Below are 11,808 nucleotides of genomic sequence, written 5' to 3' on the forward strand. Positions count from 1 at the left end.
TGCATTCACACACATTGCTCCAGTTTTTATTAATGGATTTTTACTCTTTGATAATATCGAGCTGTACGCTGTTACGTCGCGTATTACTTCGCGTACGATATTACGTCGGCACATCCTAGATTGTAAAAACGATTAGGTTATAAAAAAGTTATTAATCGCGCTAACGATAGCGGACCACTTAATGGCCGTATCGCTCGTTTCCACGCGATGCAATTACGCGGACGTCGTAATTATTAGGTTAATATAATTGTCGAGAGTGGTCCATTCGCGCCATACTGCATTCGGGGTCGCGAAGCAGCCGATTAATCCTTAAACGTCACACCGTGGGAACAACACACTTGAGTATGATGATACCCAGGCCAATTCGATTGCTTGTAACTTTTATAAAAATGAATTTATTGTAAGCACTTTTTTTTCAATCGTTAAACATTAAGGAACATGCGATATTAAGCAAATGTATGTCTTTTACGAATGATGAATTAAAAAGCCGAATTAAGGCGAGCAATATAAGCCGTTAAATATATATTTTAAAGCTTAAAATTTTATAAAAAAAGAAAAGGGCGAGAATGAATCGTTATAATTATAATTATTCCATGTTCACACACTTTTTCTTTTATCAGAACCAAAGTTGATTTAATAATATTTGTAAATTATTAAAGAAATTACGCAATTTAGTTAAACTCAATATCAACATCAGAGTACGTATAATTTCTTTACACTGGGGATGATCTAATAATAAAGTCGACACGCATGTGTCAAAAATCTGGCTTATAGCCCCTTCTTGTTATTTATTGTTTAAAATTGTGTATTTAATAATTAAAAGTTTCGAGTTGTACAAAACGCTTTATCAGCAAAAAATCGAAGAAAACACACGTTAAAGTCAATAATACAAATAAATGTGCTACTAATGTCTATTTCCACTAATGTAGATTAATTTTAATCTCGGTTTAATTTATCTTTGTCCTTATCTAATTAAAACTAGAAAAAGATAAAAGGTAAATTTAATTTTGACCCAAGATTAAAATTAATCTATATTAGAAACGGGCACAAAGAAGAAAAAATAAATAACCTAATATAACACAATCAAAGAAATATAATAAAATGGTGCTACAAATAGATCTCTCTCCAAATTGAAAAAAGGTGTTTGGTAATAGTTATCAAATGTTGAGTGAAATAATTCAAATCAAAATGTTTAATTAATATGACATAATAAAAAATGATTTAGCTTTTCTAAATATTTAATAAGTATTACGTAATAATTTTATCAATTGTTTTGACAATTATAAATATATACTAAATATTTACAAAAAAATAAAATGATTTTTGATTATATTAGCTAAACATTTGATTGAAATTATTTCATACAACATTTGGTAGCTTACGTACCAGATTCTTTTTTACACTCTTTCGATTTTTGTTAATACTAAAATCGCGGTTGTGCCACTTTTGTCCCATCTAATAGTTTTCCTTTTGGAATTAATTTGAATTTGCAGGTAAAGTTTTAGATTTTTGTGACTTTTGATAAATAATCATAATTAATTACAAGTAATTTTACTTTTGATGACAATCCTCTCTCATAAAAAGCTAGATTTACCTTAAATCACGATTGGGTTAATTTAGATCGGTTCTAGTCTTAATAAAAAAAAATAACATGGACACTAAAGAAGTATTAAAAAAAGAAAGCCGGTCATATCAAAAAAGAGTTTAAGCATTAATTCCGCGGAGAAAATTCTCCATACTCCATAATCTGGAGTCTGGAAAAATCTGAAAATCTCGTGTTTCAATGATGCGGTTAAACGTTCCTTTGTTGTTATTGCATGCATTCACGCCGTTTGTGTTCGTAGCTTTTATCACAATATAGAACTCGACACCCATTTTGTTCGTAAACGCACGAGATATCGTCGGCCAGTGCCGAGCGCGCTTGTCGCGACTAATTAATGCCATAATATTCAATGACCATCCAGCGGGAATATAAGGCGTATCCACCGATCGGTCGGCGCAGTCGCGTTTTAATCGACCTCGTTATTCGGATTATCCCTCATTTAATCGCGTCTTCCACGAGCTTTATGGAAAAAATTCCCCCCCCCCTCCCCCCCCAAAAAAAGGGAGGAAAAAATGTAGAGCTATTTGGGAGTCACGCCGAGATTTAATCCGAAAGGAGATCCTTTCTGGCCATCAATTTTACGGCCGGATGATTGTCCCCGCGTGTGTTCCCGCGCCGCGAAAATCACGATTTAATTAACCCACTGACGCCCGATAACCCACCGTTCGGCGTGCAATACGGCGAAAATTAATATTGTCGCCGAAGCTGCTCAATGTGCATTATATGGGCCGCGCAAATACCTGCGTGCATCGCAGGAGAACATAATGAGGCGGATGGTTTATGGCTGGGGACCATCGGTGATGCTCATCTGCCCATGCATTTTGATGTTATATATTGTTCGACGGTATATATGATAAGGCAAGATACATAGAAGATATTCTCCCTCTCCCTCCCTCTCCCTCTCCCCCCCCCTCTCTCTCTCTCTCAATTTTTTGTCCTTTTTTTAAACATGGATTATATTATTTATATCTAAGCCTTATTTTGTATTATGGCTTTAATGCTTGAAAGGACTTGTTCCAGAGCGCTCAATAAATTACGCTTTTTCTCTCTCCCTCTCTCTCTCTCTCTTTCGCTTTCTATTTCTATTTTTCGATATTCAATCGATTCCGCCGCGTGATATTGAAAGGATAGACTTTTGGATTACGTGTGAGGTACATATTCTCGCCGAGATTTACAAAACATTGTTGGATCGATTCGCGAGAATATTTTTTTAACATTTCCGAAATGGTGAGGAGAGATAATCGTGGAATTAGTTACCCATAGCGATGGAAACGGACAGAAAGAACATGCCACGCGACTGAATGTACGCGAACTTATCAGCTGCTAGCAGGTGCTATCGCGGTGGAATATTAATGAGTCTGGTTCTGCGTGCGCTCACTCCCTCTCTCCCCCGAGTACATCGATAGTTCACTCTCCATATGCCTCCGCTTTTCCGTTATTCGTAGCTGACGCACGCGGTGTAAATAAACTCTTGAAGCGCGAGAACCAAGGGAGTGGCTTTTACACATCAAATATGGATGTGGCGCGTGTATATATATTTTTTTTCCTACCTCTCTCATTACGTAACTTTCAGAGCGAATCGCGGCATACGAGAATAGAAGAATCGCACGAATCCGTGTTTTTTAATGACATTTATATCGCGTCGCGCGGGAGGGAGATCCGAGAGCGTCGAGTGGTAACGGACGTAATCCAGTACGTAGTTAGCCATGGCGAATGGAATTACCAACAGGACTTAGGGAAGCCCCCACATTCCACCCCTCGCGTGTGACTGCAATTGCACTAGATACGGGACAAAGTTAAATAAGCCATCCAACGCTGCGACGCGTTAATGAAGTCTCGAAGGGGTAGTTACATTGCCTTACATATAAAATGTCATGTATCGTTAAAATCAAGCTGTCGATTAATAATGAAATGAAGCGTCTATGTGTACACGAGAAGTTTGAAATACGAAAACGTTACCGCCACTCGTGGCATTTCAATATTTAGCAGCTCAAGCTCGATGTTAGAGAGCGAGAGAGAGAGAGAGAGAGAGGGGGGGGGGAGAGAAGGGGAGAAGCACGCAGTTGCATCACTAATACCGCCAATGCAAACTTCTCAACGTAAATGAAATTACTCAAACAAGACATCACTCTGTCGCTGTGCTCCTCTTTATGTAACTCGCACAGTCCTACTCGGATTAAAGTTGCAAGCGCTCGGCTAATGTTGCGCAATGTCAATGTTCTTCTGTTGCATGCGGTGACGTGCGTAAATTCGTCAAAAGTTACATATCCACTGTTCGACGTCGGTGTCGTTGGGAATGTTGGTCTCGACTGCGAGAACCGCGGTTCCTCTTTGTTACAAATACACGGCTCATGCTACGCATATCCCTCTTTTTCCGTGTCTCTCTCTCTCTCTCTCTCTCTCTCTCTCTCTCACAAATATACATACACATACTTTCTCTCGCTCTCATTCCAGCCAACCCAGCATCCCACGGGATATCCCAACAGGAAAGTTCCTCCGGGTCGCTCATTTTCCTGGGGGCCGTACCGCATCGCCGTAATAGATACGAAAAGCCAAACTCACAAACGGCGAAAATAAAGTTGCCGGACTCGTGACAATCCCGGCGGACCTCCACTCTAGCGATAAATTCGAAGCTGCGAATATTAGCCTGTGGGTGCTACCCGGGACATTCATAGAATCCACTGGGACGACCGTCGTAGACACGCTCCGTGTGTGCCAGCAATGAATCCACCTTTGCGCATAGAAAACGCAAAGGCCACGTTATTATGCGCCAAACAGGGCCTAATTTTGTATAAAATGTTGAATGACCCAGGCACGTACAATGCACCGTTGTACGTCGGCAGTAAACTTTACACAATTGTTGCTAACAAAGGCGCTCGTTTCTGCATCGCGATAAGTAATCTAATGTATTATGCATCGTACGTCACTGGCAGATTTTCTATCACAATGGAATAACCTAATTGGAATTTTTGTTCATGATCGTAGAAAATTGTAGGAAAGAGTTTTCGATTTAATAAAAAGCTTTCAACGAAATGGACGGTGGGGGGGACTTTTACTGCGTACCTAAAAATTTCGCGAAATATACAGCGCGCTCGTATTCGATACGTCGTCCCTGATGGACGATGCATATTCACATAGGCTTTTACAGCATGAGTAAATATTTATTCTAGATCTTCCTTCATGGCGTTTACCACAAACACATCATATACGCGAGGCTGATCTTCGTACCACAACAATCTATGCTAATTTCATAGCACTTCGTGAGTGGTAAGCTGGAGGGTTATTGGCTCGTTATTGGACCATCCTATTGGTATTGGACTATACATTGCTAGATTATAACGACCCTCCGCCGATATTGCATTTCAAATAGAGAAACATATCGCGATCAATGTATAATATATAATTTCATTTATGCCGTCTCGCCGTCATCTCCATGTATATATTATACAAATACCTCACATTTCTCCTTTCGAGATCCACAAATATTGTATAAACATATAATATTTAAAATAGCGAGAGAGAGAGAGAGAGAGAGAGAGAGAGAGAGAGAGAGAGAGAGAGACGACGACGACGACGACGAGAAAAAGATGTTTTTTTTTTTAAGATCATATCGGAACGTACGTGGTATCTTTTTTATCGCTTGCAGGACGATCGATAAGTCGAAAGAAAGATCGTAATGCATCATAACTGACGAGCTATGAGTTCGTAGATGTAAGTTTAGAAGAACGTAAAGAGAAATAAGTGAGACTTGAAAAGTAAAGGCCGGATGAAGGAGGTTTGAAATTTTAACGATCGATAAACTCGATGAAAAATTCTTTCGCAAGCCCCGCGTGATGTTCACCGTGTACGCGACTAATGAAACATTCGTCATTACGACGATGGTTAGGCGTCCCGTCCCGGCGTCTTCGTTTCGCGCACGATAACTACGGCGCGGACTCGAAAATTACGATCGTGTCTAAAATTAAGTCGAGCCCGCGCCGCGCCGATTCGGTCGCGTCGCCGAACTGCATCCTCGTCTACGTACAAGCGGCAAGATTGTTTTCTAGGTTGTAACGATCCTCGGAGAGTAATTGCCAGGTTGTTTTAGTTGACTCAGCACCGGAGGAGGAATGGAAAGCGGAAAAAGACAGGGTACCTTAGGTACGAGGTATGAGGAGGGTGGAATGCGAGAGATGGTAGACAAGCGAATTGCGACAGCCGCTATTCGTGTAAACGAAGAAAGTGGAGGAATGGATCGTGATAGGATATATAACGCAAGATGGGCTTTTAAATATTTTATAATCGAAACGGAACTCGAAATTGTTCTATTATTTGCGGGACACTAGCGGCGACTACCTTTATTGTTTTCAATTAAATTCTTAATGCATTAACAACGCTTCTATTCCTTGAAGATAAATTTGTTACACGTATATACGAGTAATTGGAAGTTATTTATTATTAAATACTGACGATCTCTATATGCTATCAATTATAATATTGACTATCATGTTTGTAATTTCAATGACTAATAAACGATAATTTTAAATAATTAATAATTCATTAATTATTGGAATATTAATTAATTGTTATTAACCTGAAATTATAATTTATTAATCATCGGAATTATGAAAGATGCAATACTGTAAGTATTAAGGATTGCGTGTCAATTAGTGTTGATAATACTTTATTTTTCTTTCACATTTCAAAACGTATGCATTTTTCAGTGGATAAAGAATAAAAATTCAATGGGTCTATCACAGTATGAAGAGGTGGTTTTCAATGCAATCGATTAACGTCACTAGACGATTTTTACACCTATTGTATTCTGCTCGCGGGAATATTATCTATCTGACCACTCCGGTAACACGGAAATCGGCAACACGCTACGCGTGTTTTGTCAAATAAAACTATACCGACCGCTATTCTGCTTACCGCGCATTTTTTTTATGATTTCATTTCTACTATATTCTAACAGAATGTCTTATTTACGATCACGTATTACACGTATTACACGTTGTGCCGCAATCCTGCGTCGGGCTGACGGTACGTCGTGCGTAACTTCAGGGATTTGCATGAAAAACGATGTTCTCGTATATTAAATCCCTTTACGTTAGCGACGTGCGTGCTCAGTACGGACGATTTAAAGGAATTCTATTCCTTCGACTTTTGCAAACTTCTTTTGCAAACGAGACGTGCAGACGAGAATCTGTTTCCTTTCATCGTTAGCAGTATCAGGAGCGGTGCTGAGGGCGTGTAACGCGATCTTTTCCCTTCGCGCTCTTCTTCTCTCTTTTCGACTCTATGCAAATAAATTTGCAGCGATCGTAGCGACCCGCGAGATGTCGGCATCACGGAATAAAATAACTTCCCCAGATAATACGCGACATTTTATTCTCTCGGTACTTTTACGGCGCGCAGATAAGGCGAGTCATAAATTTTTCAATACTTCCGATTTGAAAAATAAATCGCGTACTGTGACGTATGCAGAAACGTCAGACAACCACCTCCTCCGGAGGTTCTCCATGACGATGATTCTGTTACTTCTGTTACCATGATAGATCTTTCGCAACAGGATCTTTACGCGCCGTCTCGTAGAAATCGTAATTCTTTCATCCGTAATAGCCCGTAGATAGCGGTCGCGCGTAATCTGAAGCATTTATTCTGAGGTCTCAGAAATAAGAAGAAAGACCTGTTCAACCGTACTCGAGGGGGAGAGAGGAAGACATTCCACATTGATCGATATTGCGGGCAATCGTCAAGAAAAATTATGGGAAAGATGTAATGAATAATGACTATCCATCTTGGAGGCACAATCATGAAGGCGAAGAAATTTGTTAAATCTCAATATAATCACATTAATCACTTTTATATAATTGTAAAATGAAGCTCTAATGCTTTCTGAAAGTAAATCAGTGCATTATTATTGACTTCGGTACTACACTTACAATTGATGCGTCATCAGCGAATATTTATTGTTTTTCAGTAATAATACACTGATTCACTTTTAGAGATTATGATTTTCTGCAGATTCACTTGTAGAAAAAAGTGTATTATTGCTGAAAAACGGTAAAACTAATGATTACATCAGTTATATAGTAAAAGTATTCATATTTCTATCTAGGAACGGTACCAAACAATTAATAAAATATTTAATAGTTATAATTGATAACGTAAATATTATGAATAATTTTATTTCATTTCGGCATCGTTTTATATGTTTTAATTTTAAATAAATGTAATAATGACAATTATTCACATTTAGACCTCGTGTACTAATCGTGGGTCAGTTCACCAAATTTTATCCTTTTGGATTATTGGAGGTTTATCCTTTTGGATTGTTGGAGGTTTATCCTTTTTGGATTTAATTTCAACATGATATTGATTTTTTTTTTCACGAAATTTAATGCTATTTACTACCTCCTGTAGTAAAGCCATAAGACAATCCTTATGGTATTACATTCTGAATAAATTTTTAAAGATATATATTTTAGTAACCTTAGTTTACCTGTCACATTTTATTAATTAACGACATCAATAAAATGTGTAGCGCTGTTGCTAATAAATAAAAAACAACTAACACTTGAAAAAGATAAAACAAATGCTAAAGAATCTTATGATATGCAACATTTGATGGAAAGTGCTATAATTTGTAATTATGTAAATATAATATGTGATTCGGAACTGGTGACTGATCCATATTTAACGCTTTTATCCTGAGTGTGACGCTAAAGTGATTCACTTTTAAAAAGTAGGTTCCTGTGAATGCGTTAATGTGGACAGAAGAATTATCCATACGTGATTGTGGTTCGCATGAAATAACGTGCAAGTTAGACATATCGGTATGTCGTATAACAATGTGATACTGCAGTAAACTTCATTAAAATCGCAAAGTGAGTCAATCAAGCATATTTGAACAATTTCTAAGGGCGTTACGTACGAGCAAATTCATCTGCAGTATCGTAACCGCAGGACACAAAGCTAAATCCACTGGACCATGCGGTTTACTATCATTGGAAATATTACATTTTCCATAGATGACCTACGATTGCGCTTCTTGCTCTCCTACCCGTCATCGATCGCCATCCGCCTTCGGTGTCAGCAAAATTATAGAGGTAAAATAAAAAATTTCCCTCTTCGCGGCCACTACCCGTTATCGGATATCGATTTAATGCAAAGTTACGAAATACTGTTGACGGCTGCCAAAAAAGAGAAACAAAAGCAGTCACGTAGTTTATGTAACGGTAACCTCTTGGGCATTTGACTCCTGTAGCAGTAGATTTCATCGATAATATCACAACGTTACTCTTTTCGATACACATAACAAATAAATGAAACGATTGATCGGTTTGATTTTCAGTTAAATCAAATATCACGGTTCATAAAAATTCTTATAAAAGAACTTTGACCTATTTATTTTGAATAAAATTTAATTTACTGGTACACATGAGAGACGTTCGATTCGATGGATTCGCTGAACTAGAATTGTAATATTATATATCAATGCCGAAAAATTGTGTGTGTGTGCACTAAAAGTCGATAGGCTGTGCTCGAATTGCTATCATTGGGTGGAAATAAAGAGGATGGTACGTAAGATGGACGGGCGCACCAAAGTTGTTCGCCGAACGATCGACTAGATATCGATGGTTCAGCTTAACGAATCACGGACACCGTAACTCTACCTATCCTCCTCCCCTCCTCTCCCCCCTCCCCCGCCACCACCATCCCCCCCCCCGGAAACTTTAACTTGCCATGACAAACACTTAGTTTGGCTTTAACTGTTAATTGATCAGAAAATCCACAATTCCTGATCCTAACATATTATGCACCGGCCGTATCACGACGATTTAATGTTCCTCTATGAGAGATCGGCGTGTAACTTGTACGCGCGATAAATTACATCCGGCTTTAGTCACTTTAGTCGACAACTAATGCGAGTAAATCGACACACCGCGCAGTAATAAATACGGCTTCGAACTTCGCCGGAATAGGGAATGCGAGTTAATCGAGACAAATTCTGCGAGCTCCTGCAACGCAATTTCGGCCGAAATATTTTTTGTCACTCGGAAAATCGATTTCTTGTTCAAAGTTATCCAAAGTTATACAAGTCCCAGCCATCAATAACATTTCAACAGTTTCACTAACAAAGAGCAATAACAAGCATACGATAAATTCGCTCTGTACACTTCGCGCACGATACATGGGGCTTTACGGCATCACGAATTATTACTCGTACTCGCTCACTTCCGCACCGGGAAATGTCCAATTTTTGGATCTCCACCCATTTTTGACGTCCGTCCCCTCGTTGTGTCATCACATCCGTCTCGCCGTTGCCGCGCGACACGAATTATCCTCGCCGAACGAAAAAAGGAAAAAAAAAAAAAAAAAAACCGAGAAGAAAGTAAAGCGACTTTTACTCTCCTTTCTCGCGCGCTGTTCCGCCGCAACGTATCTTGCGGCGGGCATTTTAAGGGGCGCTTTCTCGCCATGCGCGAAATTAAGGCGGCGGACGAGCTTCAGAAAGCTCAGTAACAATTTATTGGCGCCCCCTAACGAAACTATTCACTTCACGGGGCGCAACCTTCCGCTTTTACGTGAAGCTCCCTCGCAATTATTCATAATTTATATTCAGGAATATCTCGCGCACACGATATTCGCGCTCATGCATCTTTCTTATTGGTCCTGCGCACGGGCCTTCTTTCTTCACCGGGCCTGTGCGCGCGACATGGTAATAAGTTAAAGAAAAATAAGATGAATTGCTGATAAATTGCTTCGAAGAATCACTACCCTTGGCAAGCTGGTTGACGCTCACTGTCGTGTCAAGGAACTAATTACGAGTAATTAATCATTGGCATCGACTCGATATTCATTCGTTTCTTTGCATAGTCGCCGCGAGAGATGTTTTGCGTTAGCTGCCATAGAATTAAATCGTCTCGTGACAGTGATTTTTTACACTTTTTTTTTTTACGCGAATCATAATCTTTTAATGACTATAATGCTACGATGCTACGTGATACTGAAGCGTTAATATGAGAAACGAATTCGATAATATACGCCATTTTCGCCGCGAGTACGGTTTCTTCTCCGGTTTCTCGCGACACGCGGGTTCGATAAAAAAAATGAGAATAAAACGGGATTTCCATTAATCGGAGTGCAAGCAGTTGAATCTTTCGATTCGCCGTGTTGCACGGGATGTTTTTCTTCCGCGCCCGCAGCGTAGTAATTTTCTTCTACCTTTGGCTGATAAACCCCCCCCCCTCCCTCCCCCCCTCCCGTCGTTTTAGCAACGCTAAAGCACAAGGGATGTTCCTGCGTTTCCTGATTCGCCGATCCGTCTCCCGATCGCGAGGGCACTTTTAATATTCTTAGGCGATAAAGCTTGAATCTCATCCAGAGGGAAACGCCTTCTCTACGATGGCAAATCTCCTGTGTGTCTTGAACGCGCTGTGTAGATCTACGGAGAGAACAGGCAATTTCCTGAAGCCTCCGTTCGTATCGATTACGCGTCGTCAAAGACGAATGCCGAAATTAAAAGACGAAATCACGACTCCGGCGTACACTATTTCACAAAGCACGATGGAGAAAGCGGGAAAAGAGGAAAGTCGTATTCGACAATAATTTCTAGTATCTCTAATATCTCTGCAATTCGTTCTCGAACGTAATACCTCGAATAGCAAATAAAGAACGTATGATAAGAAACAGCGAATGATAAATAACGTTAAGTATTTCAGGAACCTGTAATATTTCAAAAATACTATTAAATGTCATATTTATTGTCAAAAGCAATTTTGTTAATGTTTTTCTAATAAAATAAAATAATTTTCTGTTAACATCGGAAAATTTGATAAATGCGACTCGTCCCCTTTTTTACATTCGCCGATTCGAATGAAGTGAAAGTATCGAGTATGCGTTTTCAATCCGGCTGTTCGAGCAACAAAAAAGATCACGTGACTTTTGTCACGAAAACTGTTACGCATGGAGAAGTGCAAGGAACGTTATATTTTCGACAGTTGAGCGACAGATTTCGTGTTATTCGTATTTTTCACGTGTTACTTGAAATATTAACATATTTAATTAAACAATTATTCTGACCGTATTGAATTTTTTTTTAATAGGAGTCAGCGAAGAAAAATAATATATCAGGGTTATGTATAATCGCGATCAACGTGATTGACACGGTGTGACACCGTCAACAACAGCGTTCGAGCGTTAATGCTGGTAATTGAAAT

The 11,808-nt window shown here is 39.2% G+C and overlaps 1 protein-coding gene across 3 annotated transcripts in view; it reads right to left on the reverse strand.

Moving 5' to 3' along the window:
• Nucleotides 1-11,808, reverse strand: part of LOC108749694 (tyrosine-protein phosphatase 99A) — a 214,377-nt gene that overhangs the window by 139,746 nt on the left and 62,823 nt on the right. The window lies entirely within an intron of this gene.

The sequence above is a fragment of the Trachymyrmex septentrionalis genome, unplaced genomic scaffold (genome assembly GCF_001594115.1).
Source record: "Trachymyrmex septentrionalis isolate Tsep2-gDNA-1 unplaced genomic scaffold, Tsep1.0 scaffold31, whole genome shotgun sequence".
Classification (NCBI taxonomy): Eukaryota; Metazoa; Arthropoda; class Insecta; order Hymenoptera; family Formicidae; genus Trachymyrmex; species Trachymyrmex septentrionalis.